At 42.2% G+C, this 6,524-nt stretch overlaps 1 protein-coding gene across 2 annotated transcripts in view; it reads left to right on the top strand.

The window, feature by feature from the left end:
* The first annotated feature begins 1,324 nt into the window (after window positions 1-1,324).
* The window catches only part of MED23 (mediator complex subunit 23), a 47,533-nt gene continuing 42,333 nt past the window's right edge, over window positions 1,325-6,524 (top strand). For both annotated transcript variants that reach the window (XM_026844045.1, XM_026844044.1), the window contains exons 1-2: window positions 1,325-1,331; window positions 4,961-4,965. The gene's annotated coding sequence lies outside the window, so the exon portion shown is untranslated. The remainder of the gene's footprint in view (window positions 1,332-4,960; window positions 4,966-6,524) is intronic.

Below are 6,524 nucleotides of genomic sequence, written 5' to 3'. Positions count from 1 at the left end.
CCCCCCATGTCTGATAGCCAGCCAGCTCCAAGACAGACCTTCCGCTGGCCAAGACTGAGCCCATCAGTGACGGTGGTAGCACCTCTGTGATAATGTATTTAAGAGGAGGAAAAGAAAACTGCCAACTGCAGCCAGAGAAAGGAGTGAGAATATGTGAGAAACAACTCTGCAGACCAGTGAAGAAGGAGTGGGAGGAGGTGCTCCAGGCGCCAGAGCAGAGGTTCCCCTGCAGCCCGCGGTGCAGCCCATGGGGAGGCAGCTGTGCCCTGCAGCCCACGGGGGTTGGCAGTGGAGCAGATCTCCGTCTGCAGCCCGGGGGGGGCCCCACGCTGGAGCAGGTGGATGTGCCCGGAGAAGCCTGTGACCCCGTGGGAAGCCCACGCTGGAGCAGGCTCCTGGCAGGGCCTGTGGGCACGTGGAGAGAGGAGCCCACGCTGGAGCAGGTTTGCTGGCAGGACTTGTGACCCCGTGGGGGCCCCACACTGGATCAGTCTGTTCCTGAAGGGACTGAACCCCATGGGAGGGACCCACGCTGGAGCAGTTCATGAAGAACTGCAGCCTGTGGGAAGGATTCATGTTGGAGAAGTTCCTGGAGGACTGTCTGCTGTGGGAGGGACCCCACGCTGGAGCAGGGGAAGAGTGTGAGGAGCCCTCCCCCTGAGGAGGAAGGAGCATCATGTGATGAACTGACCACAGCCCCCACTGCACCCTGCACACTGCACCCTGACCACAACCCCCACTGTCCCCCTGCACTGCTAGAGTTGGGGAGGTAGAGAAATCAGGAGTAAAGGGAAGAAGGGAGGGGTGAGAGGAAGGTGTTTTAAGATTTCTGTTATTTCTCATTACTCTACTTTTACTATTTGATTGGTAATAAATTGTTACTTTTCCCAAGTTGGGTCTTTTTTGCTCATGACTGTGGAGAGCTTTTTGGCAGAAAATGGACATCTTGGCTCAACGATGTCCTTGATTGAAGAATAAAGAACGATTGAAGAAAGTTGGCAGCTGTGCAACAAGAAAATGCAGAGTTGCAGAACTAAAGAACTGATAACCAGGATGCCGACGGTAGAGTTAATCTTTTAGCTTAGCCAATCAGTGGATAAACTAGAGCATGTGGACAGCAAATGCACAGTACATTGTTACCAATTATAATAACACAGCCTAACGTGCTTACTGACACAGCTTTGAAGATAGTATAAATTCTCAGTGTTAATAACAATAAAGGTCTCTGTCTGTTTACATTGTACACAGAGTCCGTGTCTCTGTCTCCTCAAATGGTGACCCCAACATGGTGTAAACAATGCACCAACAGAAGAACGGTAGCATTTCGAGGAGTTGTCTCGGTTGAACAATCTCCTGTCAGCTGTACCAGTCAGGAACCAAAGGAAAAGAGAATACGTGGCCACAATCACCTGCATCTGCTAACAGGTGAGCAACCGAGAAACGTGATGGGAAATAGTATGTCAAGTGATGAAAAAGCAGTAGTAAAATTTCTGAAATATATTCTGAAGAAAAGAGGTATAGCATATGATGAAAAGACTTTAACTTTTCTGTTAGCATGGTTAAAAGGAAAAAAAATCTACCTGCAGAGATGCCACAGGCTTTTGAACTGGGACCGTGGAAAAGGGCAGAAGATCTTCTTTTTGATTGTGCATCCAAAGGGGATTCAAATGTTGTCAAAGTCTTAACGCTGTGGCGGCTGGTATATAAGACTTTAGTTGACTTGCATTCGAAAAGAAAAATTATCAAAGAGGCTCAAGGAGTTTTTAACAACGCCAGTGCTCCTTGTGAGGACACACCTGATATAGGTGAAAGCAGTGTAACAAAACCAACTGAAGTTCCTGGACACAGTTCTGATGATGACAATGATGTCGGTGGTCCATCAACTGAAACTGAAACTGAAAATATAGAGGACAATACTAAAACCAAATATCCTGTTAAAAAAAAGTAAAACTAAAAAGGGAAACCAACAAGTATGTTGGTGAGATCCACCTGCACTCAATAGCTCGAGCTTGGACGGTGAAAGAAATGATAACCGGAACAGCTTTCAGAAACAAGGAGGGCAAAAGGGAGGGCAAAAGGGAGGGAGAATCGATACGAATGACGTTTCCTGTGGTGCTTCAACCTAATGGTCCACCACAATTTCAGCCATTCGATTGGCTATTAGTAAAAGAGGTCAGAAAAACAGTCATGAAGGCGGGTTTGAAAGCCCCATTTACACAGTCTTTGTTATAAAATGTGCTGTGTGGAGAACTCGTAACACCATTTGATTGTCATCAATTAGCAGCTATGATACTAACACCAACACAAAAACTGTTATGGAGAGATAAATATATGGAGTATGCCAAAGCTAAGGCTGTAGAAAATTTGGGAAGGCAACCAGGTGATCCTTTGTATGGTGTGAGAGTACATCATTACATGGGAATGGGAGTGTTTGCCAATCCACAAGCACAAGCTCGATTGCAAGTTGATATCTTACGAGATTCAGCCAGAATGACAATATGAGCATTTATAATGCTGCCTGAATCAGGCAAAACTGCAGTGTCTTATACAACAGTCACACAAGGATCAAATCAACCATATATGAATTCATAGATGCATTACAAGATGCTATTTACAAAGAAGTGGATAATCCTGACGCTAGAGGTGCATTACTATTGAAACTAGCTATTGAGAATGCAAATCCGGACTGTAAGAGAGTTTTTTGTTAAATTTACCTGGGAATGCTACATTAGTAGAAATGGTGGAAGCTGCCAATCGTGTAGGAACCATGGAATTCAATGCAAAAGTTTTAGCAGGGACTTTTGCTGCTGCCGTGAAAACAGGAGGAGAGCAGCCTCAATGTTTTTCCTGTGGAAAAAATGGCCGTTTTAGTTGGCAATGTCGACAAGGAAAATCACGCATGTCTAATCAATCCCCTCAAACTAGACCTCCAGGAATTTGTCCACGATGTTGAAAAGGAAAACATTTTGTTAAACAATGTCAATCTTGTTTCGATTGTGAGGGACATCCTTTGCCTATGCAGAATCAGGGAAACTGGAAGAAGAGTGCGGGGCAGGACCGTGCACAGACACAAGTCCTCCTAACAACCAATCACCAGGATGTCTGCAACAGTTTGCAGCAAGAGCTAGTGGCATTGCCGGAGTTGATGTAACAACGACAAAAGATACAACCATAATAAACTCCAGAGCTCACAATATACCTCCTAATGCACATGGACCCTTAGGATTTGGACTTAGTGCTCTTTTATTGGGCAGATCAAGTATAACAGTTCAAGGCATATTTGTTATGCCCGGAGTAATTGACAGGGATTATGAAGGAGTAATTCAAGTAATGGTCTGGACTCCAAGTCCTCCAGGTTTTTTTACCAAATGGGTCTTGGATTGCACAATTAGTACCATTCAAAAACCAAGCACCAGCAACAAGTTCAAAAATCAGAGGTCACAGTGGATTTGGCCCTACAGGACAAGATCAGCAAATTGTGGGCTTTAGAAATCCAAAGTTCCAAACCTAAATTAATGGTTACGATGATTCTGGGAGAGGTGTCAAAGTAAATAGAACTCTTAAGTGACACAGGAGCACATGTAACAGTGATTTCTAAGAAACAATGGCCGAAGTCCTAGCCTCTTGTTGATGCCCTGGGTTCACTTATGGGAACTGGTGGAAATACAGCCACCAAAATTAGTAAAAATATTATTATGTTTTGCATGTCCAATGGTTTAAAATTTATGACAAAACCTCATATAACACATATTCCAATCAATTTAATGGGAAGAGATTGTTACAACAAATGAAGTGCATTGTTACTGGTCAGCCTTTTCAGTGATGGCTACTGATCAGCGACCTGTATTCAAACTTCAATGGAAAACAGAAAAGCCAGTTTGGGTAGATCAGTGGCCATTAACCACTGAAAAGGTTGCAATTTTACAAAATTTGGTAAAAAAGCAATTGGACGCTGGTCACATCAAAAGATCAACTAGTCCTTAGAATACTCCTGTGCTTGTTATTCTAAAGAAATTGGAAAATTGGAGGTTACTCCATGATCTACAAAAGATCAATGAGGTTATAGTAGACATGGGTGCACTGCAACCAGGTCTACCATCACCTTCAATGATTCCAAAAGATTGGGAGATTTTAATAATTGATTTGAAACTAAAATATGTTCATGTATCTATTGATACTTTTTCAATGGCTGTTTGAATGACTGCATTAAGTGGTGAGTCAATGAGACATGTACAAACTCATTTTCGCCACACTTTTGCTACCCTATGTGTTCCACAAAAAATAAAGACCGACAACGGTCCAACATATGTGTCCCAATCCACTGAGAAATTTCTCAGACAATGGGGTGTTCAACATATTACAGGTATTTCTCATTCTCCCACAGGACAAGCAATCATTGAGCGTACCCATCACATGATCAAAAATTATTTACAAAAACAAAAACAGGGAGAATTGGGAGAAACTCCAACAAACAGACTAGCAAAGTACAGTACATAATGAATTTTTTGCATCTTACAGGTGATGATCTTATTCTACCTATGGTAAAACATACATAGTCTATGTCAACAGGTTTGGTTGAATCAACAGACCGTATCAAAATTTTAATCAAAAATAGAGAAGGATCATCGGAAGGTCCTTAGCAGTCAATAACGTGTGGAGAGGTTATGCTTGTGTCATTACAGGGTCAGGACCCACGTGGATACCAGCAAAATAGGTGAAACCAGCAGTGGAACAAGACTTGACTGTGCCTTCTGCATCGTTGTGATTGTCCATGTTTCGAGAATTACGACTGGAATGAAACTACATCAACTGCATCAATCACTGCCAAGACAGAACATATGGGTAACGTTAACCAATTAAATGGGTCAGGATTCTTTATGCTTATCTATGTCTACACCTGACATTCCATTTCGTACCTGGCTCATAGGCATCCTGACATTTGATCCTAAACAATTTACAGGGTGGGTAAAGCACGAGACCATCTTAACTATCAATGAAACCCAGATTATCAAGATCTGCAGTAGGACATGGAGAGGTCTCTGTGGAAAATGGACAACCATAAGGCATCAGTATCCTAACCTCCCAGAGGCAATTCAAACAGCATAGAGTATAGAAAAGTTGAATGTAACTATGTTACCTCCGCAAGAACTGGATCTTCTCGGCTCCACACCAAGTAACCAGAGTTGTGTGATGTTCAGAGGGACAGAGCTCATGAGGATAGAAATGGTAAATTCTCATCAAACCCGACAGGGAAAATCTCTGTTGTTGATTTATCCAAATAATTCACTTTGGGTAAATTCAACTGAAAAATGGTATCAGAATGATACCGCATATTGCAACAGAGGTCTTTGGACTAACATGAGCTCACCACAACATCCTTTAGCACTACCAGAAGGATTGTGCTTGATCTGTGGAGACTGGGCATGGCCAGGTATTCCAGCAGGAGCTTTAGCAGGTGCATGTTATCTTGGGAAGCTAACAATGTTTGTGCCTAGCTACCAATAAATTTTTAATCATACAATTTGGAATACCACAAGCAGTGTAAGACAAAAACGTGCGGTATGGCAACTAGATCGTAACTGTCAAGATGAAATACAGTTTGGGGATACTTCTGCTAGAGTTGTAACAGTTTTGTTTACTCCTCATATTGCAGCAGGAAAAGCTTTAGGAGATATAACTAAACTAGCATGCTGGACCATCAAGCAGTTAAGTTTGACTTCAGATATAATCAAAAGCTTTCTTGTTGATGTAGATAGTGTTAGACATGCTATACTGCAAAATCGTGTTGCCATTGATTTTTTACTATTAGCACAAGGACATGGTTGTGAAGATTTTGATGGAATGTGTTGTATGAACCTGTCTGATCATTCGGTATCAATACACAGAAAGTTAGCTGAACTGCAACATAATATGCATACATTAACGGTTACAAATTGGGTGCTAAATGAGTGGCTTGCTAACTGGGGTATCACTGGATGGTTAAAAGATCTGGTAAAGCAGCTTATAGTTATAGGAATTGTTACATTAATGAACTTATTTTTTTTGTGCCTTGCTTTTTACAGTGTGTTAAAGCTTTATTGCAGAAAGAATATCAGAGACTGGTTGCTGTTGCCATCAAAGAAAAAGGAAGGGGATTTGTGGAGAGCTTTTTGGCAGAAAATTGACATCTTGGCTCAACGATGTCCTTGATTGAAGAATAAAAAACGATTGAAGAAAGTTGGCAGCTGTGCAACAAGAAAATGCAGAGTTGCAGAACTAAAGAAATAAAGAACTGATAACCAGGATGCTGATGGTAGAGTTAATCTTTTAGCTTAGCCAATCAGTGGATAGACTAGAGCGCGTGGACAGCAAATGCACAGTACTTTGTTACCAATAATAATAACACAGCCTAACTCATGCTTACTGACACAGCTTTGAAGATAGTATGAATTCTCAGTGTTAATAACAATAAAGGTCTCTGCCTGTTTACACTGTACACAGAGTCCGTCTTAAGCCTTTCGTTATATTCTCCCCCCCCCCCCCCC

The sequence above is a fragment of the Athene cunicularia genome (assembly GCF_003259725.1).
Source record: "Athene cunicularia isolate RWA chromosome 3 unlocalized genomic scaffold, athCun1 chr3_part1, whole genome shotgun sequence".
Lineage (NCBI taxonomy): Eukaryota > Metazoa > Chordata > Aves > Strigiformes > Strigidae > Athene > Athene cunicularia.
Note: the sequence above shows the minus strand (reverse complement) of the source record. Positions and strands in the feature narration are given on the sequence as shown.